This window comes from Protopterus annectens, chromosome 2.part1 (assembly GCF_019279795.1).
Source record: "Protopterus annectens isolate FY-2018-M chromosome 2.part1, PAN1.0, whole genome shotgun sequence".
Classification (NCBI taxonomy): domain Eukaryota; kingdom Metazoa; phylum Chordata; order Ceratodontiformes; family Protopteridae; genus Protopterus; species Protopterus annectens.
In genome coordinates, this window is record NC_056729.1 from 362,926,759 (window position 1) to 362,951,450 (window position 24,692).

Genomic DNA, 24,692 nt, shown 5'->3' on the forward strand with positions numbered 1-24,692 from the left:
ATAAAAAAACTTTCTGCTATCTATCTCATATTAATTTATAGAGCCAAAAGTCTGTGTAGAATGTTTGTATGGTCACAGCAGATGTATACTTTGTGTAGAAATCTTATTATAACTTTATATGATGGGTATATTGTGTTAATTGCAATAAGTTTCAATGGAAGTAATGTGAATCATTTGCATACTGTGTGAATCTGTTGTTTGAAGGCTATTGTCATTTGCTGACTGTGTGTGTGAGATTAATATAACAGCATGAATGGATAGGAAAGAGAGGAAAAAAAAGAATCTAAGTGCTGGGTAGAAATATTATGTTTCGATTGATGTAATGCATAGCCTGCATAATAAATGTTTGCTTAAAGGTGTTTATATTACTGCAGCTTATTTTTAAGTAAATATTTAAATAAGTTTGTTTATATTGAAGTACTTAGCAACTGTATATATTATTATGCAAAATAAAAGGAAAAGAATGAAAAACAAAAGAACGTAAGAAAAAAGAGTGCAATATTGAGAAATAGAAAAGGTAATATAGAAGAAAGCAGGCTATGTATATATATATATATATATATATATATATATATATATATATATATATATATATATATATATATATATATATATATATATATAATTTACTAAATAAGTAGAAAGTTTGTACCTTCTGATTCCATTTGTATCCTGTGTTTTCAGATGTATTGTTTAATAAGTTTTGAGAGTGATGGTTTTTATACTATTTCCCTTTAAGCTTCTTACTAGATTTGTCAGCTGTAGTTATTTTACCATTAGCAGCTTGTCTTTTTAAACTGGGCAAAGAAAGGTCCATTTCTTCTACTTTCTCAAGTAAGTTGCTTTTCCTCATGAAGGCTAGTGCTTCTTCAAGAATAGTGAATATTTTTTGACCGTCCAAGAGGATAATTTTGATTCTGGCTGGAAACATTATGTGGGCTTTAATGTTGGCTTTTTTTAAGTCTTTACTAAGTGGGATACTCTTTTCTCTGTGATCACAATGGAAGTGTAATCATTGTCAAATCATATGTTTTTCCCATTGCCTTGGACTGGATTTCCTGACCATGCAGCTCTTAGTATTAAGTCTTTGTCTTGTGTAGATAGGAATTTTACAATGACGGAACTCACAGCTGTTGAGTTTTTTGATGCAGATGTATATGACAGGGACCTGTGGGCTCTCTCGATTCTGAAAGATAAAGCTTCAGGGAGGTTTAGTATTTTTGGAAGAGAATCCTATTATTTCCTTCCATTTTCTCTGGAACTCCATAGATCCCAATGTTGTTTCTTCTGGATCTACACTCTAGGTCATCCACCTTTTCTAGTAACTGGTTATTTTGTGTTAGTAAAAGGTTTATCTGGTTGTCATTTTCCATTTGCCTGCCATCTATTTCACTTACTGATTCTTCTATAGCTATTTGGTCAGAGTGAGTAGTAATAATTTCCTAAGTCATCAATTTGTTTTTTGCTTTCTTTCTTCGTATTTTCCATAATCTTCTCTAAATTATCCATCTTTATAGAAAGGTCTTAATAATGGTGATTATTGTTTGAAGTTCCTTTTTCATAGTGCTATCTTGTAGAGATGTGTCTGAGTGACTCATAGCTGTTTCAGTCTGTAACTTGACAGAACTTCTGTCAGGTAATATGTTGGTAAATAATTGAAAAAATTAAGATTTCTTCTGATAAAGTTGTTCACAATATCAAGATAAGTAGTTGTGGAAAAATTCTTCAATGTTTGTTGAGGTAAAATAGAAAAATCCTGTCAGAAAAAAATAATTTCAGGCAGAGCATCAAGAAAGTGCAGCTAACCACACCCCTTCTCACTCCGTAAAGATTTATTTGATGATTGTAGTGTTCTGAGTGTTAGAGTAAGGTTGTAGTAAGCTTTGGAGAGCTGGATTTTTTTTCGGGGTTATAGAGTAATATGTGGGCCGTGACTAATCTGTTCTATGCTTGAACCTGTGGTAGTTCAAGTTAGGAGATTTCTTTGAGGGCTAGACAGTGATTTGACCTGTGTAATGATTCAGTAGCAAATTTAGCTATTTTATTTATAGCATGTATTCAATTTATCTGAATCTGTTTTTTTTTTTTTTTTTTTTAAGTTGATAATGATGGGTGAAGCATATAATAGAGTTGCTAGGTGGGTTCTAGCTATGGCAGCTCTTGAAGAGTCTGTTAAAAATGTTTGGTTTATGTAAAGGGTGCCCATTTTTTGTGAACTTGGTGATGTATGCAAGTCTAATCTTGGCTTATCGTCTACACACATCCTAGCCCTCTTCACTTTGATGAAATGAACTATTGAACAAAAGTATATATCTCATTATAGTCAATGATCTTTTATAACTATGCATTTCTGATGAAACTAGATTATTGATTGTGATTAATCACATATCGGTTTTAGTCAGTGAGTATAGCACCATTAGATCAGAAACTGATAACATGTCAGTGAAAAAAGTAATAAAATAAAAACACTGCTAAACCATCACAAGAAGCTTTAATTGGACTAACCTCATAAAGTTAAGCACTTTCGTTCATAAAATACAGAACTTCATCAGAATAATTAAAACCATTGTACACTACCCTACTTTATAATACCCGTAGCAATCCCATTAACAAACAAGTAATTCAATTAATTACGTCAGAATTCATTGTAAAATAGGTTTAAAGATACAATACCTGTACACCAATAATAACAATGCATTTACATAATAAAAGGGCTCAGAAATACTTTATAAAAAGTTATATAGAAAATTGTATAAATGTAATTATAAAACTAGCTATAAAAAACATCCCAGAAAGTTAATAAATGGTTCCTTAAGGTTATGTTCACAACTTTCTTGACCTTAACTGCAAAATACTGTTGATTGTAAGTTTGTCATTAATACCACGTTATTGAGTAGCATTCAGTTTAAATTGCCACACAAGCTCCCCTTTTTCCTAAAAGCATCTCCCAGTCACCACCTCTAACATCTTGTGAAACACTTTCCAATACAAAAAAATAAGAATTTTTTTTAATCTGTGCATTCTGTACTATGTTTATAAATGGAATTTCTAACATCTTTCTTCTCTATAGTATAAACATGCTCATAAATTCTTTGCCTCAATGCCCTTTCAGTTTTTCTAACATAGAATACATCACATTTCAGCCATTGTCCCAAATAAACCACCCCTACCATGTTGCATGTAAATCAACCATTCCCACTGAACACCCTGGGATAGGAGGCAGCTGAGATATTGGTGCCCTCATAAAATAACATTGTGAACATGCCCCACACTTAGACATCCTGCCCTTGCCATTAAGTGTGTTGCTATTCCCTTCAAATATATATTTTTTTAATTTCTCCCTCTCTTATATACAAACTTATGATGGTTTCTAAACGTATTAATTAATCCAGAAGATCCACTATACACCAAAGCCATCACCAGACTCCAATCATATCTACTTTACTTTTTACCATTTTCATAGGTTCATAGGTTCATAGGTTCATACTAGGCTATCTGCCCGAGGGCATTTACAAGCCTAGCCCATAGTTTTGTGGCTTACGCCACCCCTTAGGTTTGGGGAACTATGCCCATTATTTTGCTGTGCCTCTGTCGAGCAGTGACACTGAGGTAATCCCTGGGGTATACTTGTGATCTCCCATCCATTGGTCAAGATTTCTCTTAAACAAAGCCAGCGAGGTGCTTTGCCTCACATATACCGGGATTTTGTTCCACAGCATAGGGAGTCTTTGGGTAATGAATCTATCCCTCCAGCACGTTCTATTAATGGCCGTGTCAAGGTTTAGGTCTCCCGCTTGTGGCTCTGATGGATCTAGATTTTTGAGGTGAAGCATGTACATCAAGTCAGGGTTTGATAATGCCTTGTATGTCAGGCACAGGTCACCCCTGAGCAAGACTGAATAGAGTTGGAGTTCTTTCAGTCTGGCAGCATAGGTCAGATTTTGAGACCCATAATCCTCTTGGTGAGGAACTTTTGTGGCCTCTCCAGCTGCTGCAAGTGTCGGGTCAGATACATTCGAATGGGGCATTGTACTCAATCATTGGTCGGATGAGTGATGAATATAGGAGACTATGACCTCTCTTGATCTAGATGTGAATCCCTTCATGATAAGGTGGGCAATGTAGAGTCTTCCTAACTATTTTTGCAACATGGGTGTCGAATGACAGACTGCTGTCAACCTGGGTCCCCAGGTCCTAATAACCTCTTCTGTGCTCAGTGGATTTCCACCTATATGGTAGCTAGGGTAACCTTGTTTTTCTATGACTATGCATTTTTGGCATTTAACTTTAGGCCGTGGCTCTGGCACCAGTTATCCGTATCTGTGAGACCCTTCTGAAGGATATCTGTGTCAGATGTGTTTGGCACCCAGTTTGCAGTCATCTGCAAACTTTGTCAGCCATAACCCTCCGTGTTTGCTTGTACTGGAAAAGTAGATGCCAAAAGAGTGGCCCAGGACTGAGCCCTGTGGGACACCACTTGAGACAGGCTTAGAGTCAGGCGTGGCACGGCAACTCTGACCCTGTGAGTTCTGTCACTCAGCCAGTTTGCAACCCATCTTGTGATGTATGGGTTAACATTTAGGCTGATGAGTTTTTCAATGATACCCGAGTGGGGTATTGCCTTCGCCAGATCGAGGTAGGCTGTATGGACTGCCTTTCCTCATCAATGGCCTTGGTGACTGTTTCAAAAAGTCAACCAAGTTTAAAAGGCATGACCTGCCTTGACAAAGCCAAACTGGGTTGGATCCAGAGTCTGCAAATTCCTATGTCTTTATTTATGAGATCCATTATGATCCTCTCCATGGCTTTGCAGATAAGGCTTGTCAAGCTAAAGGGTCGGTGGAGGCACCGCCTTTGTGAAGTGGGACTACAGTCACTCCTGGAGAGGTGAGGCTACGATTAAACAGCTGTCCTAACTGAGGATTAATTCCTCGTTGAGTGCATACACCATCAGGTCCCATGGATGCTGTGTTTTTGCCTTTGAGGCGCCGTTCTAACTTGGGCATTAGGGATGTTTGGGGGTCTGCAATCTGTTGGTATAGATATCTCTCCTTTGGGGGGGAGAAGTTTGCACTGAACCTGTCAGCCAGTATGTTGGCAATGTCTGTAGGATCAGTAATCTTCTCATCATTTTGAACTAATTCTGAGCATATCTGGGAGTTTCCTCGGCCTTATGATTGTCTTTAGAGTCTTTAGCTATTCTTCTCTCAAAATTTGCTTTGGATGATTTTATGAGGGCTCTCAGCTTTTACTTATAGTGATCAAAGGCGTCTTACCTTTCAAGGATTTTGCTCTATCATGTAGTAGCTCCTTTTGTTGTAGAGTTTGTTTATGGCTGGGGTCCACCAGACTGGGCGCTTGCCTTTGGTACAAAGAGTCTTTGTTTTGCTTGGGATTGCCTTATCCATGCAGGCCTGCAGGTGCTGATAGAAGGCATGTGTAAGTGAGTCAGCGGCTAGAGTGCTATTTTCCGGCTCAGGGGCCTTAAAGGAGACCACACTAGTCTTTAGAAGTGCAAAGTCTGCTTTAGAAGTTCTTTACTGTGGTCTTTTTGTTTCAGGAGGGGGTGGGATGAGGACCTCCAGCGAGATTTGTTTGTGATCTGATCTCACCAGTGAGGGGTATACTTCTGGTGTTGAACATTTTGCTCCCATGTTCGTGATGATGAGATCAAGTATGTTTTCTCCTCTTGTGGGGATAGTGACTAGTTGTTCCATGGCATTTGAGTTTATGAATTCCAGGAACTTTTGGGCCAGGGTGTTTGGGCTTGAGTAGCATTCCCAGTCTATATTTGGGTAATTGAAGTCACCTAGTATGATGGTATTAGGGATACATTTATTCCCTCCAGTGTTTTCAGGAAGGCCAAGTGAGATTCCTGAGTTTGTGAGGGTGGCCTGTAACATGCTACAATTTGTAGAGCAGTCTTGCCTATGGTTAACTGCACCTGGATGGTCTCCGATGCATCGTCCGTGTTACTCAATCTTGAGGTGTAAGTATCCTTGATGAATATGGATACCCCCTCCTTTCTTGGTATTGTCCGGATTTTGGGGCGGGCATGATATGAGGTAAAACCTGATAGTGCTGGGGTGCTCTCAGGAGCCTTGAACCAGGTTTCTGTCACAGCACAGACATCGATGTTCTCCATACTGAGAAGGGCCTCGAGTGAGTGCATTTTGAGATTGAGACTTCTGGCATTGAGCAGCATTACCCTTAGGTTTTTTCCTTTTTTGTGTTCTAGGTGAAGGTTTAGGAAGGTTTAGAATTTGAGCCTTGCCTAAAAAGGCACTATGGGGGAGCCTTTGCCAATATCCGGAATCCCAGGGGTGACAGGTGCAAGCCGTCCGCAGCGTGGCTTGTCCAGCATGTCATCCCAGGCAGACAGACATTGTGAATGACACCAGAGTTTAAGCCAATTGTTAAAACTGATCATCTTATCTTTGTATTGTGGCATCATTCTTGGTGAAGGTAGGATACTGCTCAAGGTCAGGGTCATACCTGCCTGGGCTACATAATCAGAGAGCTCCTCAATGTCTCTTTTCATGTAGTCCAAGGAGCGTCTCAGGTCGTTTACACCAGCGTGGACAATGACTGAGTCGTACTTGTACCTGCTGTTGAGAGACCTGAGTGCTTGCGTTATGTGGCGGATTCTACAGGCAGCTTACTGTGACCTTCTCCTTACTCAGTCTGGTGGCGGGACGTCAGTGTGTCTGACTATGGAGTCACCAATGACTAGTGTGTCTGGCATTGTGTTTGGCCTTAAGGGCTGTGACTGTTTGACACTCTGACTGTGAGGTCTATGTGTTGCAGGTGTTGTGTTTGGTAACAGTTGTTTGGGTGTATGCTTTGGTGGTCTCTGCTCTGTTTTGGTAGATTTTTGATCAGAGCCTCAGTATGTCTTTGTGTGTTTATGTGTATGATTTGTGGTTGTGATGGTACTATGTGAGACTGGGTCTATAGTGTATGTGGTAACCTTCTCCTCCTGTCTGGTCTTGCCAGTCTTGTGTTGAGAGAGCTCAGCCTCCAGTTTGGCAGTATAATTGCATCTCTCGATGTATTTGTGTTTTGTGGGAGGAGAGAGGGTTGTCTGTGTACATGAGACAGTTGTAACATTGCCTCAATATTCCCAGGTTCACCAGCTGAGCAGGAGAGGACACTAGCAACTGATCCCTCGACATGCTAGAAGGAAATAGACAAAAACTAAAAAGAGTTTTCAGGGGATGTGGGTGAGCAAGAAAGGGGCTTGCCTTTTTGGGGTGCTATCTATAACAAGAGTGCTGTATCAAGGTGATAAGTACTGTAGGAGCAAGTGCTAGGTTTTATAGATAGAGTATAGTCTACTTGGAGTCAAGTAGAGATGATCTTTTTTAGTTTAGGATACGCAGGTTTGATCAGTAGTATAGTTCGAGGAAGGTAGTTATAAGGGAAAATTTGAAGAGTGGAATTTAGATGGCCCAAATAGTTTAAACTTTGCTAACCGCTGCTGCTCTAGTGTGCAACGGTGGCAACTCCGTGCTAATTCGCGCTAAATCGCGCTAAACCTCTGGATAGCCCTCACGTAGAATGGGTCTAAATCACCCTTGCCTTTCCTTCACCACCTGACTTATAAACTTCATCAACCAAGTCAGCTGGATATGCCCTGTCCAGAAACGTCTCACTCAACCTTTTAACTTCCACAATCAATTCAACATACTCTGAGACCATTCTAGACATTCAGACAAATTGTCCTTTAACCAAGTTATGTTTTTGCTAGAAGGGATGGACACTACTAAAATGTAAGTAATTATTATACCATGTCTCTTTTCTCTAAATATTAGACAAAAACATTCCTTTAGATACATCCTTAAAGTAAAATCCAAAAAATGTAATCTTACTATCATCAGTTTAAAAAATCTACTGTGTTATTTAAATAATTTAATACTTCTTTTAATCTAGTAGTAGATCATTTCCAAATAATCAAAGTTAAAACGTAACACTACAGGCAATGAAGTGTTACCACCTGGGTACAACATACACAGGCTGGATCGTGCTTCCAGAAAGGGGGGTGGGTTAGCTGTACTCTCTAAATCTGAGTTGAATGTCACCATAGATGTAATACAACCACCTCAGATTAATAACTCTGAGATTCTTGCCACCAAATTGCAACTTAATAAAAATAAATGCATTAATATCATCTGTATGTACATTCCCCCAGGTAACAATATATCTACACTTGAAGATATCCTGCACTGGCTATCATGTCACTACTCCCAAGAAACCCTACTGCTTGGGGACTTTAACATAGACTGGAGCACCTGTTCCTCAGAATCTCCAACCACCCATATTAACCTGCACGCATTTACACAAATCATATCCACCCCTACCAGGATAGGTAAACCCAACCAAAAAGAAAGCATACTTGACTGGGTACTCATAACTTGTCACCCCCAACTGTACACCTCTGGTACCATCCCTGATAGCCTAAGCGATCACCTTCTCACATATGTAATTAAGCACAAAGCCATTAATTCCCAACAACCCTTACTCAGAAAAGTTAGAAACAATAAAAGCTTTGACCCTGCCAAATTCCAACATGAACTAAACTCATGTAATTGGTCTATTCTAAAACTCCTCCCATTAGAGGAAGTAGTAGCATACTTTAACAACAAATTCCTTGAGATCCTTGATTTGCATGCACCTGTTCATTCAAAGAGAACAAAGGCAAAAACTGCGCCATGGCTTTCTAAAGAGTCTAAACTCAAAATTACCCTTAGAAACAAAGCATGGGCTTTTTGGCATTCTTCTAAAGACCCCCAAGATCACATTAAATACAGGCAATCCAGGAACGAAACTAAAAAAATCCATTTTACAAGACAAAAAACAATACTACAATAATTTACAGACAGTAAATCAAAATAACCCTCAAGTTTTGGGCAGGTTTAAATAATCTACTACATCCTGGACAAACTTCAACCCCAATCCCTGCTGCTACTATTGATAAAACCCCTGAAGATGTTTCTGAAAGTTTTAACCGATTCTTTACTGAGACAGTTTAAGCCCTAGGTAGCCAACTACCTCTTAGCTCCCCTGGTCATGAAAGTACAACCCCTAGAAACCTACTTGCGTTCAGCTTCCAACCAGTCGCCACTTCACTTATCCGTACCTTGATCAAAAAATTAAAACCCACTACACTTTCTACTGATCAACTCCCTGCCAAGTACCTATAAAAATCAGCTGATGCTATTGCTTACCCCATCTCAATACTAATCAATCGAATCATAGTAGAAGCTAAAATTCCCACCATCTGGAAAATATCCTATGTAATCCCACTTCACAAAGGAGGCAGCTCTACTGAATTCTCCAGTTATAGGCCAATAGCTATACTCACTTCACTTGCAAAGATTATTGAAAAATGTATTGATAGACAACTCATGCACCACCTAATCCAGAATCACCTTATGGCAGACACTCAGCATGGCTTCCATCCTCATCACAGCACTACTTCAGCCCTCCTGGCCTTTACCAACACCATAAACGCAACAATAATTATATATCCTCAGCCCTCTTCTTGGATCTTTCCAAGACATTCAATATGGTTGATCACCAACTTTTAATCCACACCCTGCAAACATTCTGTCTAGATATAGAGCCCTTCAATGGTTTCAATCCTACCGGAATGGTCGACAGCAGGCTGTCCTCTGACAGAACAAACTCTGTAATCTTCTACTCAACACCCTTGGAGTACCACAAGGCTCTATACTAGGACCCTTGCTGTTCTCCATCTTCATTAACGACCTTTATACTGTCATCCCAAAAGTCAGCTGTGTCCAGTATGCTGATGACTCTACTCTGATTTGCTCTGCCACATCTCAAATAGAGTTATGGTCAGCTACCCAGACCACCTTTAATACAATAGAAAACTGGCTTTCTGAACGTCGTCTGATCTTAAATCCCCAAAAAAACTAAAATGCTGTTATTTTCTCCAACAAGTAGGTCTACTGCTTTCACCTTTACCATAAAATCAAATGATGGCACAATAATCTCCCCTGACCCCTCTACAAAACTATTAGGTGTCATCATAGATAATCTAAAATTCGACCTACATATTAACCAAACTATCAAAACCACTAATAAAAAACTAGGGTCACTTTACAGAATAAAAGCCTTCCTAACCCCTCCAGCTAAAATTGCCATAGCTCGCTCTCACCTTCTTTCAACCCTTCTGTATGCATCCCCTCTACTCTTGAATTTAAACAAGACTGTCCTTAAACTCAATTTGTTACAACCACATTGCCAGGTTTGCCACTGGGCTGCCTTTTAGGACACATCATTGCATCAATCTAAATCAGCTTGGGTGGCTTGAACTACCCAGCCTAATCCAGTATAACCAACTGATTATGGCCTATAAAATCCTCTATAATCCGGACAATACTCCTGCACTTAAAAATATTATCACCCCCTACAACAATTCTAGACCACTTCGATCCTCTAACAAACTACTAATTCAGACTAGCAAAATTAATAACACAGCTGGTGACTCTCTCTTTGCAAACTCTGTAAGTAGATCCAGAACTCTCTTCCAGCTGATATTACCTTACTTTTCTACCTTAGGTCAATTTAAAACTAGACTCAAACAACATTTGGCACTTATGAATACAATAACCATAAAAACTCTGTTTCTTCCCGAAAGTAAATGCACCAGCACTTCGACAGAGTACTTATCAATTGCAGACTTCTTCTTTAACTTTTTTTTTATTTTTATTTAAAAAATTAAAAATATTCGGGTTAGCGCTTTTTATCAATTAAGACTTCTAAAGAAGAAGTCTGCAATAAGTACTACTCCGTCGCTGGTGCATTTACTTTCGGGAAGAAACAGAGTTTTTATGGTTATTGTATTCATTTGTTGGACTGTTTCTGCATTTCGTGTAACATTTGGCACTTAACTGGCTATGTCAATGTATCAAGCCTAGCTAACTCTCTCTAGAATGTGTAAAAATCTGTTAACCAGTTTACTGTGTAATTTAATTTAATCCTGACTTACGCTCGGGATTAACTCTAACTTGTGGAACTTGTTTAACTTGCTTACTTATGTAATCACTGTAAATAGTCTGTAATATGTAATGCTGGTATTATGTAATGCTGTATCTGCTTACCCTTGGAGCTTTTCTCCCCGGGCTTCCGCTGAAATGGACATGCATCCAGTCTGACTATCCCGGTCAACAAATGTAAAATAAAAATAAATAAAAAATAATCAGTAAATCATCATAACACCTAAAATAAGCAACTTAATTTTCAAAGCAATTCACATTTGAATGCACAACTCATTTCCCAAAACCATAAAACAATATTCACAAAAATTAATGCTGCTGCACCCATAATCACACCCGTTATTTGCTTGTAGTAATGTCCTTCAACATAAAGAAAATTGTTACATACAACAATCTCCATTAGACTAACCAAAAACTGAACTTTAGTCTGCTCAATTTATGTTCCAGTACACAAAGCCTCACGGAAACAGTTTAAACCTTGCTCATGAGGTATAACTAAAAATAAGATCTTGATAACTGTAGTTACCAAAATAGCACTTTCATCAAATTTTGTCTTAGCAAGCTCACTTAAGCAGTATCAAGAATCCTTTAACACATTTTTTTTAACAAAAAAAATATTTTGAGGGACTTGTCAACAAACTTAGCTAATGATTCCATTTTTATGACCCCAGGTGTCACAATAAAACTACAAATATATATATATATCTCCATATCCATATCCAGTCTCCTTTTCAATTTACTGTATCTCAAAGAAGTGGAGTCCCCCGATATTTTGGACCATGAAGCTTTGAAGATGTTGGAAATGGTATCAAATAATCATAGTGTAAAAACAAAGGCTGCAAGCATTCAAACTAAATCATCATGTCTGGGAGACCTCTAGCTCAGATACTGTGTAAAGCCATAGTACTGATATCTTGAATGACCAATGATGATTTATTCATGGGCATAGGTAGCTTGCCAGGAGATTATCGTACAATGATAAAACATGTACCAGTGATATAAAAAGTACCTGTAGCTCTCAGCCCTAAAGTAGAAAATGAATTAGAGAAAAAGGAAAGCTTAAGTGTTTATAATCAATCAGATCCAACTGAATGGACGAACAGTAGAGCCTCTGTTGTAAAAAAAAAATACCTTTAGAATCTGACTAGAGTAATTAAAATTGAGTATTATCATATGCTGTCTACTGAAGAAGTGGTCTCAAGAATGCCAAATGTTATTTTTCACTTCTAGATGCAAATCAGTGTTTGTAGTAGATGACATAGATGAAAAAGATCTGTATTGCTTACATTTAGTGCACTGTTACAGGTACAGATTCAGATGTACCTTAGACTTCAGTTTGGTATTTCATCAGCAACAAATGTGTTCTAACAAACTGTTTTTGTCTAGGTAATTAAAGACTTTGATGGTGTTATAAATATAACTGATGATGTCTGGTGTGGAGTCTAATACTGACAGAGCATGACAGGAGACTAAAACAGCTACTAAATAGACAGAGATATCATAATTTTCAGCTTAAGAGTAAATTTACAGTAAGAGTATCATGTTTGAAATATATGGTTCATACTCTTGATATTTGAAGGTCTGAAACTTGTTCTATAAAAAGACCATGCAGTTGTGCAAGTGTCAATGCCAGAAGACAAGCAAGCATTAGAGAGGTTTCTAAGAATGATGCAAAATCTTGTGTAGTTTGTACATAGCATGTCTGAGAGAACTATGTAAGAAAGTTTGAGCAACATAGGTTTGTCATGGAGATTTAATCAAGGCTAGAGAACTGAAACTTTTAGAAAACTACTTAGACTTTCCAGCATGAAAATAATATGATGTGCATAACCAGCCATGTTACATGTAGATGTTGGCTGGAATAATGTAGGAGCTGTAATCCTGCAAGAGACTTGGTCTACTGTCAATGGAAGAGGAGCATTTACAGATGTGCAAAAAGATGCTCTGAGATAGAAATGGGGCTCATTGTGTATGAATAGGTGAAATTTCATGAATGATTATGGTCAAGAAATTCAGGTCAGAACAGTCCACAAGCACTTGTAAGTTTTTGTACAAGATAGAGTATTTTTTAATCTGTAGAAGTATGACCTGAAAGTTATATACAGTACAGACAAGGATCTATGTAGAGAAGATGTATTAAGTATGGCACATTTACCATAGAACCATGAAAAATTGCTAAAAGATGACTCATTGCTCAAGGGAGTAGCTTCAGAGGCGATTGTGGTTCAAGAAGGAGAGTGCATATTATCTTCTATCCAGAAGTTCTGAAATTTTTATATTAAATTTCTTCAGATCTTCAAAATAAGTCTCTTTGAGCCAGTAGTTATTTAAACAAGATTTATTTGGATTTGCACTTTCATCTTATAAATTTCAGCATCAGATCTTTCTAGAAGAAGGAAGAGAGATTGTGTTCGTAATGACAGTTACCAGCAACAGCTGAAAAAGTAAGAACATTTCATAGGTACACTGATGCTGATGTATAAATGGAGCTGCTGAAAGATATAACAGTGAAAAGATGACCCAAAGAAAAAAAAGAATATGTGAAAAAGGAAATATGGTTGTTTTCATTCAAGAAATAACTTAAGTTGTGTCCATTGTTTGGAATTAACAAATAGATTCATATGTATTCCAAGACCAATAAGTTTCGTGAGAATATGCACATTGCCAGTACCTTCCTCGGTCAGCACCTGCTTTCTCCAGGAAGGCCATACTGGTCAATTCAGAATTAAATATATAGATAACCATGCAGTAATCTTATAAACCGGTTCTTCTACCATGTTTTATCGGTTGAAGATGTAGGTCCCTGGTTCTAGTATGAGTGGAGGCATTGGACTTGCAGTGTATGAGGAAGTCCAGGATAATTGGGGTCTGTAGTAGTTGAGTAAGTGAGACAGCGATCTCCCTTCAAAAGTCTGTAAGACACTGAATAAAGGGATATAGCTTCCAGACTGACGTTATAGCTCAGGGACTTTAGGCTTGTGATCTTTTTGGTTAGGAACCTTTGGGGGGTTTCCAATTGTTTGATATGTTTAGTGAGATACATTCCATTTGGGGCATTGTAATTGATAATTGACCTGATTAGTGCTGAGCAAAAAGGGGGTGATTATCTCTCTCTACTTTGATGACATTCCTTTGGCAATTATTGCCCAAACAGTCTTTCATTCTGGGTGAAGTAAAAAGATTTCAAGACAACAATTGTTACATTATGGTGTAAAAAGGGATTTATCAACCCAGTAATAGTTCAAAATCCACTGAGAAAACAGACACTTGAAAAGTTATATTAATTATGCCTGGAAATAGGAAAGTGCAACAAACAAAAGAGCAAAGGATATATTTTGTCCAGGAATGTCAACTCAGCACAAGTAGTACATATTTTTGCCACGTGCAGTGTATAACATAACAAAAAGACAAAGACAGAGATGCTGCATTTCCAGTTCTGTATAGTTCATAGCTCATCCATGTAGTCGAGTAGGTACAACTTGTTCCACTTTCCTGAAGTCCTGTTTTGCATATGTGTGAATTGTTATACCAAGTTCCCTTTCACAGTTAAGCTGACAAATACAGCTGATGCAAGTGTGATTATTGTGTTAAATTCTGCATACTCTATGTAAGGGACATCCCACTAAGTAATCCACGAGAAATAGAATGTAAGGAGATCTCCAAAGTCTTTCTTAGTAGAGTTGAATTTTCCCCAGTCTTGTACATTGCCAATAAGAAATCAGTATACCTTTTCATGCTGTTTCATGTGGCTTGTGTGGATTCTGTGAAGCACAGCAATGTTTTCAGTAATGAATTATTTACTGCAGGACAAAGAGGTATAGTGATCTCCGTGGCTTGATTAGATGCACACTTTAGAGTTAGATGGGCTGTAAAATAGGTTTTTCTGACACAATCAAATGCATATTATTCTAAGTTTAAATTGTTGTCTACCATTGTATTATGATTTGACTATTTATTTTGTAATCATAATTTGTCCTTTTTGCCAAATATCTTAATGCTGCATTTACCTATATTAAAGGTGAGGACAGTACCACTGTACCAGGTGTATATTTTGTAGACAACCTTGGAGAATTTCAGTGTCTTTTATTGAAAAATTTAGCTTGGTAATGTATTGGTATCCCATTTCCATACTTAAATGTGTATGAATAGTCCAGAAAGAAGTGACCCAGTGCAACTACCACATTTGATACTGTGAGGAAATAGCAGTAACGCCTTTAGAGATATACAAGTACACCCTAACCTTCAGTTAGTCCTGCTGCTTAACCAGTGTTTTGCCTGAACTGCTTAGAGGTCAACATTTATTTTATTTTGTCAAGTATTGCATAATGAAGTTTCCTTCCACATCAAAAAGACATGATGATGGCAAATTAATAAGCCTGTTAATTTTGAGAGTTGGGCATGACGTGTGTATGTAAGTGTGTGTGTGCGTACTCTGCAATGAACTATTCCCATCTAAAATTGTCCCTCTGCCTTGTGTTTGTCACATGCTAGTAAAGGCTTCAGCTCTCTTGGGATTTAGACTAAAATCACCTGAAAATTACAAATGAATATGTAAAAATATTGCAACTATTTTTGTTTTGTTGTAAAAGCTAAAAAATTCAAACTTTTTTTATCTTCTTGCTAACTTCTTCCTAAATGAAACTACTTATTATTTATGAATTAAATTGAGTAAAAGTTTTTGTGTGTGTACTGTTGGATTTCATCATTAAGCTGTACAATGTACACTAGATGACTTGTGGTACTGTATTCACTGGAGGGGGTGCTGGGTACATTTGTGGAGCCTCAGCTGTATGGAAGAGGTCGTGGATGGGTTATTTGCTATATTCTCTGTGTGAGACAGGCATCTGGTGGGTCATGGGGTATATGCCTACTTAAGCACAGAGGTAAAAGAAAAGAAGCTGGAAAATTAGAAAATCGATCTGTGTGCTGAAGTAGTGGTATGTTCCGTAACTCATTCAGTGCAATAACATTGGGATGTGGGATAAAAACTGACATGGGTACAAAGAAGACATGTAGATTCCACACCAAAGGCAAAGAAGCAGAAAGCCACACTGGAAAACAAAACACTGTAAGGCATCAGTGCTAACTGTTGCATCACTATACAACCTGTTGTTGGCTTGTGATTAGATACAGATAGACAGTAGGTGCCATGATTAAGTTCTTGTCTACAACAAAGAAAAATCACAAGAAAGGATGAACCCAGAGGAGGTCATGGATTTTTGGAAGCAAATAAAGTGATCTAAGTACTGAAAAAAGTAGTTAATATTTGCTGTTGATAATAGAAGTTGTTTATTTTTCATTTTCTTTGTCTTTTGCAGCAAGAATTCCTGGCAGCAGAAGAAAAATCATTTCCATGTAACAAATATAATGACCATTAGAATCACTGGACGTTTTATTCTTCATTTCCTCCACCTTGGCACTTTAGAGTTCAAAGTCAAATTGTTTCTGATTTTTCATAGATGATCTGTGGATTTCTGCAAGCTGTTCTCGTCTGTCAGGTGTAATAGTAAAATAATAATAATGGGCAGTTAAGACTTGCGTGCAGATTTGTTTTTGTACTTTTTTACACTTAAATTTTGTAAACTTAAAGCAAAAGAGTCAAATGACTTATTGCCCCATATCATGGCATCTTTTTTTCACCAACTATTATAACTAGCTCTCTGTTTGGTTATAAAATTTACTTTTTTGACTTAACTGGTGTAAATCTGTTTTACCTAGCTGTTTATACACGCAAACACAATACTAGATTTTGTACAAATTAGGTATTTTGTAATTTGTATATACATTCTTGTTAAATAGTTTTTTATATATATGGCATCAACATATTTCCCTGTTAGTATGTTTTAATCCTATATAATAATAATAAACTTTATAGTAACAACAATAACTTTCAAGCTTCCCCAATAAAATGAAAGATACAGACACTTAAATTGAGAGGCCTGTTGTGACAGAAACATGCAACATGAAAACAGTATAACAAATACACTTCTATACAAAGTATGCCCTTAATTTAGCAGCTTTAGTTGCAGTTGATCTGTATTTCAGTACCATTTTAATTTACCATTTGTGAAAGATTAAAAAAGAATGGAGTGTTGAGGCGGAGCACAAGGGGTCACTTCGGTAATCTGGGTGAAATGAGAGATGTGAAGATAAAAAATATATAAAGGCTGATTCCTTTTTTGCATAAAATGTTGTATTGTTTGGATGGCTGTTGCAATTTACATGTGATATAGGTGATACAGCTCATAGTCGTATGTCTAAACAATTTGTTAATTAACTGCCCTTAAAATCAGTAACGTTCTTTTCATTTCATGTCTGATATATTCAAATGCTAATAACATTAAATAACTTGAACAAAATGTTTAGTTTTGGAATTTGTATTGCATGTATGGTATTTATCATTTTGGATATTTAAGATGTCCGCATATACATACAGGGGAGAATACAGAAAGTATTGCTTCCTTGAGGTGCTGCTTATTACTGTTTTTGTTTTCACATCATTGCACTGAACGTGGCTGGATATGTATCTTAGTGTCATGTTTTTGCAATTACGTACAGAAATCTGTATATGAGATATGTAACTAGCAACTTTAGCCACAGTCTGTCAGACAGGGTACAAATTAAGAAATATTAACTCACTTTAAGTAGCGCTGCACCGTAGTCCTGCAGATTCTGTGTCCTCACCAAAATTTGTGTTCTCTGGTTATTTCCAATCTGTTTATTGCAGAACATCAGACTGGAGATGTGCATATGTTTAGTGGAAACTCTACTCAGGAAAATTACATTAGCTCTTTTTGGAAAATGTTTGCCTTTAGGTATGTTGTAGATCAAAGTTTACTGTTTATTTCATACTGAATTGTATAGTGGAACTGCCACCAATCAGAAAGATATAATGAATCTAGTCTTAAGTCTTGTAGATGTTTCCCAACACATTTCTCTAAAAGAATATAACTGCTGTACACAAGGTCAGTGATTGTGTCTTTTGTGCTGTCTTTATCTTCCCTTCTGCAGAATATTGACTGAAAATGTATTTAAATGTTTATTCAGTGATGATGATGATGATGATTTCACATACCTTTTTATTTAAACTGATTGCTTATAACGGTGCACTGTACAAAACAAAAATGATGGTAACATGAATATATCCTTAAGTGCGACTTAAGCTTTTTCAGCCTTTGTGAAATGTTAGATTCCACCACCTATACAAACTGAATACAGGAGTAGTGAGAATAACTTCTGTTATTAGAGTGATAATACGGTGAATGCCTGTGATGAATGTATTTCTAATTCATTTAGCCTATTTACCTGGTAGTATTGATTTCAACTAGCTGCTAATTTTTGTAGTTTAAAAAAATATTAGCTGGTGTGTTCTAAAAAGTGTAGCAAATTAAGAGTATTAGTATTTACTCAAATGTGAGAGAGATAAGGAATAAACAATAAATAGTAGTAAACTACCAATTATAGATGGTAGTGCCTGCTATCATGTAGAATGATCCCATCAAACACACACATACCAAATTTCCCTACATTTAATGTTGCTAAAGCTATTAAAGTGGCTATGTTGACCTTCAAATGCTTGTTTACTTGAAATAAATTGTAGTACTCACGATAAATGTATTAGGAACAGCCAGTTATCGGTTGGTATTAAGAACAAGTGTACAAAATTAGGAAATTATTTTTACAATAAAGCAGTCAGCTTGAATCGTATACCATTGGAATTAAGGAAGACTGAAAGTCTAGAAGTGATTAAAATTAAATTGGATACATGGTTTGGTGAAAAGGTCTTTTTGGACATTGGCTAGATAGAGAGACCTGTATATAATGATTTCTACTGAGGTCTAAGGCCATATTTGTAACTTTGTAATGGTTTCAGGCTATACCTGTCCATTTGTGTAAAACATGCGTAGTCAACAAGATACTACAGGTTATACTGCATTTGATTTAATGGCTTTTAAAATATTCATTTCCTGTACACTTCAGCCATGGGTTCACTGTTTACTTACTGATAGATATGCCAGTGGTGAAAAGCATGATTTGACTCCTTTGTTTTAGAAGCATTATTTGGGGCACAGACAGATCTTCAAGTGCTCATGCCACTCTGCTGTTTGCAAACTGACTGGTCATCTCCTTTTAGTAAGTAAGCTTGCATACCTTTCCTTGAGATCACTGTTACAGTAGTCCTGTTTATTGGAAGTTGACTGCTAGGTGTCTGTGTACTTCTATCCCAATGTCTGGAGATCAGGATCTTTCACCTCCACAAAGACTATGCCCAGACTCTGGTATGCTTGTACGTTGCAGTATAAAGTGAGCACTTGCCTGCACCATTTCATCTTGAATCTTTTTGTTGAGAAAAGTGTGTGTGTATCTCTCTCTCTAATTACAAGGTTGTCTATCTTCAGAGCACAGGATACAGCTAAGTAATCCCTTGGGGGAACCCTTTCCCTTCCTTTGATTTACTGTTTGATATAGGTATTCCTGATTGTTGTATTTAGATAGCTATATGTCTTGCCCCAAAAAGGGTATTGGGTGCTGACCACAATGTCCAGAAATGTGACGTCCCTAAAAAAGGAGAATGTAAAATGTGATGCAGGAGATGTAGCAGTATCATCAGGTGCCCCTGATCAGTCTGAGCATGCTGGTTCTGGATAGGATCTGCACAGCACCTAAACCAGACATTGTCTATTCCCCAGGTCACTGGCAGCGCTTCTTTGGAGGACACCATGCCTGCAGATCTGGGTATGTCCAGCTGGACTGATCCACTGGTGTGTTATCCTTGGATGCTTGACTACAGGCATGTGCAGAGGAGGCCCAGATTATCACATATGAGAGGGTGGCACCAAAAGATTTTCATCAGAGAAGAGGTAGAAGGTTAGGATATTGATGTCTAATCGTCATCTATAGGGAACAGGACTTTTGGAGCAGACGACTCTTAATGTTTATCGATTAAACTAAGCACGTCTCCCCACCACCTGCCACCTCATAGATGCCTGGTGGGTCTTCCCATTTCCCAGGTTCTCCCTGAACAATGGTTCATCTTGGGTCAAGGTATACTAAAGGTATTTAGAGGCCGTTCACCAAGATGATTCATCTTCAGTGTCTATCTCCAAGAGGAAGTAGGATCATTCTGCACAGAAGAGCTCCCAGAAAGTGAAAAAGAAGAATTTTTTTCAGACGTCATCTCTGGTACTGGCACAGAGGGCACCATGTCTTCAGATTCCCCTTCAGAAAAGACCTCTGGAGAAACTTTCAATAGAAGCACTTCTTCCAGTTTGGCGGTAGGAGGCATCTGATGCAAAAGAGCAATTTTACTTCATCAGGCCCGGATACCTGCAAATCAGTGGCTGTTTCTCACAGCTCTGCATGGCAGATGCATTTCTCAGCCTCTTGCTTCTGTGAAACCTGACAGGTTCTATAGGGTGCAGAATTCCCACAAATTTGTTTATAGGAACCCAGTGGTGGATCGTGTAGTAGTGCCATGGATCCAGAGAAGGTGCACAGGTCGGTTTCTGCTCTTTGTACACTTCATGGTGACAGATGTATAGGAGGACTTTGTACAAATTTGTGAAGAAAGTATGCAAATCTGATTCACTGGCCTTCGGAGCTATCACCTGCTAGACTCATAAACCTAAGCTTCAGATGGGTCTCCATTACCACCTGAGAGAGAAAATAGTGATTTCTGATGGTGATCTGAGGGCAAACTATTAGAGCTCACATGGATTATAAAACAAGTGGTGAAACACTCAATTATGTATGTATATGATACTGTGGATAAAGCATGCAGGGCAGCAACCATGGGTTCTGTGGTTAGGAGGCATGCCTGACTTTGATTATAAATCCTACCAGATGATGTCAAAGTGCAACTCCGTAATGCCCCATTAGCTAAGGGCTTGTTCTATGGGGCCTCAAATCTGAATTGTTAAAAAAATGAAGGAAAGAGTTAAGTAATAGAGTATAAACCATTTTTGTCATCCCCCAATGCCACAGTATGAAAAGAATTACCTTTCCAAACCATACCTTTTATTGCAAGCAAGAAAAGGTTAAATTAGGAAGGAGTAAGAAAGGCCAGTTTAGAAAGAGATGACAGGGACACTACAAGGGAAAACCCTGAGACCTTAGGGCTAGGAAGAATTTATCAGTGTCTTGCAACTTGAGCTCCATAATAAAAGAAAATGTGTGTGTCAAATCATCATAGAGGGATACAGATTGCAGTGTGAAAAACTCCCACGCATGGAAGGGATTCCCATGTGCCTAGCTTGGTCAATGCTAATAATACAAGTGAAAATGCCACTACTGTGGCCTGCCTAAATGTAATTAATACCCAAGCCATTCTGGAAAGAGCCATCTGTATATCAGATCGCACTTTGATGAAACACCGCAGGATAGAATTGACTCTAGAGTTAGGGCAGGCTTTGCTGCAATTATCTTGCAGGGCACACTGCATTCCAGACACACTTCTCAGGCTACCGTCTGTCTGGTGTAAAGCTCTGGGAATTTTCCTAGTTGTAAGAATGACTGCAACACTGTTTTTCTGAAGAGCATAGTACAATTAAGTAGGAACTTATTCTAGTAGTACATGTTGAAGTAGATTGGTGCTACAGTACTATCACCCTCCCACCATCCCTTCTGCATTTTTTTTTTATGCACATTCATTGCTGGAGTTGGGGTGCTTGCACCTTCCTTATCATCTTTCTTTGGTCTGCTGTGATCTGGTTAGTGGTTAGGTAGCCTTATTACTGGCCCCCTTCCTTTCTTCACTGTTTTTGATTCATCCTTATGCATTCTGATTTCTGTATACCTGTGTAAGTCATCCCTTGACTTAACTTTCACTTCAAGGGCTTTAGCATCTTTTACTGGATCAAGAAAGCTCTGAAATGGCACAGACAGAGGCCCACTTTATACTACAGTGTAAGGATGTACCAAAAGCTGAGCGTATGTTACAGTAGGTGAGAAGGATCCTGAGCCCTATAAGCTAGGCCTGATGTATGGAGACACCCAGAGTCCCAATATTAAGGACTTAATTCAACAGTGATAATATTATGGTAAGTTCCTACACAGCTGTACTTTTCATGAGTGACTGGATACTTTAGAGAAATGTGGCAGGTAGGGGAGTTTTCTTTGGGAACTGTACTGAAATTTGATTATTGTTTTCATTACAGTTGTCCGACTCTGCAGAATAATATAATGTTAAGATTGAAAGACTGCATTTGTATATAATGTTCACAGATGTTTTACTGAAATAAAAGGCTTCTATTTTTAAATTGTCCATATTCAGTGTATTAAATAAAACATAATTGGCAATTCTTGGTGAAATACTGTGTGGAGTTTATTTCTCAGGTGAAAATTATGTAATCCAGTGATACTATCTTGACCATGCTGTGGTGTTTCCTGGTGAGCCATCAGAATTTATCCTAAGAAATTGCTTGACAGTACATAGTTATTTAACCATTCCGTAATAACTGGGCATGCAGACAAGACTGGAACTGCCTGCTTTTTGTATATTCCAGGTTGGTATGTGATGCACAACAAAAGACAATTTAATATACAGCCACAGATTTGTAGAACAGATAGTTTATAGAGTTGCACGTATGTCTGAAGTAGCAGCAGTTCATCACGTCATGAGTCTGTCCTACCACCAGAGGGAGGACTCTGCAAATAATTACAAGTTTTTTTTGCAATTTGATTTTTATTAGCATTTTTAAAAACACAAATACAAAAACAAAGCAATAATTCACACAATGCAAATAGGTTCAAAACAGATAAGTGAATAATCTTCATACAATCCTGCTTAAGAACAGGTACATTCAGTACTTGTATAACAAGATCCTACAGCATCCTATAACTGAAACTTGATTCCTACTACTTGATTCCCAAGTACTTCTCTCTCTCATCAAAAAGCCTAACCTACCTACAGTACTTGCTTGATAAAGCACTCTTTTTTATAGATAGTACCCCCCAGCCTAAAAACCCACTTCCGGAGTCCTTTGAAAGTCTCTTTATCACATGGTACCATCACAACTTCAAACATCACACATACTCACACAAAGACATACTGGCTGCTCAATCAAAAAAAAAAAACAACACAGCCACCCACCAAGCAGGCAGACCAAACAACTACCACCTCCACCAACAACACACATGCAACATAGACACACACAAGTCAGTGTCAAACAGTCACAGCCCTTAAGGCCAAACAAAATGCCAGACACACTTGTCATTGGTGATTCCATAGTCAGACACATCAAGAGCACACTTTTCGAAGCCCTTCTCATGGAGGAGAATGATGATGTGTCTGTGATAGAAAAACCTCAAGGCTCTGAGAGCTGACCCCAGCACTAACAGGTTTCACCTCACGGAGACCAGGTGCAATTAACCATAAGACTGCTCTGCAATTGCAAGCATGCAACATGTTACAGGCCACCTCTCAGGAACAAACTCTGGCCACCTCACAAACCCTGGAAAGGGGGAGGGATGTATCTCCAAACACCACACCATCATACTAGGTGACTTCAACCTATAGATAATAGGGAACACACACTCAAGCAAGCCCACTCTAACCCAAAGATTCCTGGAGTTCATAAACTCAAATGCCATGGAAACAACTAGTCACCATCCCCCCAAGAGGAGAAAACATACTTGATCTCATTCATCACGAACATGGGAGACCACAGCTCTCCTCACTTCTCCCTTGTAAATTTCACACTTCTTACTCAAACTTTAACTCCATTTTACAAATCACTTACAAAAGCCTTCTACCAGCCATGGGGACTGCATGGACAACAAAAAACTAAGAGCACCTGTACTACTTAGTATCCCAGTCTGTGGACCCCAGCCATAAACAAGCTCTACAACAAAAGGAGGAACAACAAACAAGAAGCTACTACTACAAAGGAAAGACAAAAGGAAGAAATAAATAGGCAAAAAAACTATATAAGTAAAAAAACAGCCTGCTCTTAAAAATAAAAAAAAAATCGCATGAGAGAAAAAAGAGAGAATCTTAACTGAGAAAGAAGCTAAGGAGGAAAACCTAGAGCAAACTTGTTAGATTAGCTATGTTTAGAAAAAAATTACTGAAAATTACTGATAAAACACAGATGTTCAAAATACTGGCAAAACAACAAACCCCAACATCCTTGCAGTATAAATAAAAAGGAGAGAGATATCCCCAAAAGGAGATATCAAACTCAAAGGATTGTAGCCTTCACTGCCCTCAAGCCCTCAAAACATCTCCCTCACTAAGGCAAAAACACGCTAGTCATTGCGCTCCATGTCACGAACTCAACGACGGCTAACTCTTCCACAGTTAGGGATTATAGTTTACCCTATTCTCTTTGATGCATCCTCTCCCCTCAGCATGGCCTCCAAAGACATCAAGGGCGGGTGCCTCCACAGACACTCCACATACCCTGCCTATGTGGCCCCTGAAATCCACACCCCCTTATCCCGCCCATTGCTGGAAGGCCATAACTGAGCCATATAAATACAAACATAGGAACTTTGGATCCAACCCAGTTTGACTTTGTCACTTTGGATCCCTGTTTCTTGCTCTAAAGACTTCCTTCCTCTTTTCTTTGCAGAACTTTTTTGAGGACAGTGCAAGGCCATTGATGACCTCGACTCCAAAGGCAGCCAACCACAATACCCCACTCGGGTATTTCATCAAAAAAACTC

The 24,692-nt window shown here is 38.1% G+C and overlaps 1 protein-coding gene across 1 annotated transcript in view; it reads left to right on the forward strand.

Annotated features, from left to right (window-relative positions):
• The window catches only part of PROM1 (prominin 1), a 1,709,767-nt gene extending 1,687,462 nt beyond the window's left edge, over nt 1–22,305 (forward strand). The window contains exon 26 of the mRNA XM_044062202.1: nt 16,343–22,305. The gene's annotated coding sequence lies outside the window, so the exon portion shown is untranslated. The remainder of the gene's footprint in view (nt 1–16,342) is intronic.
• Nucleotides 22,306–24,692: the final 2,387 nt, after the last annotated feature.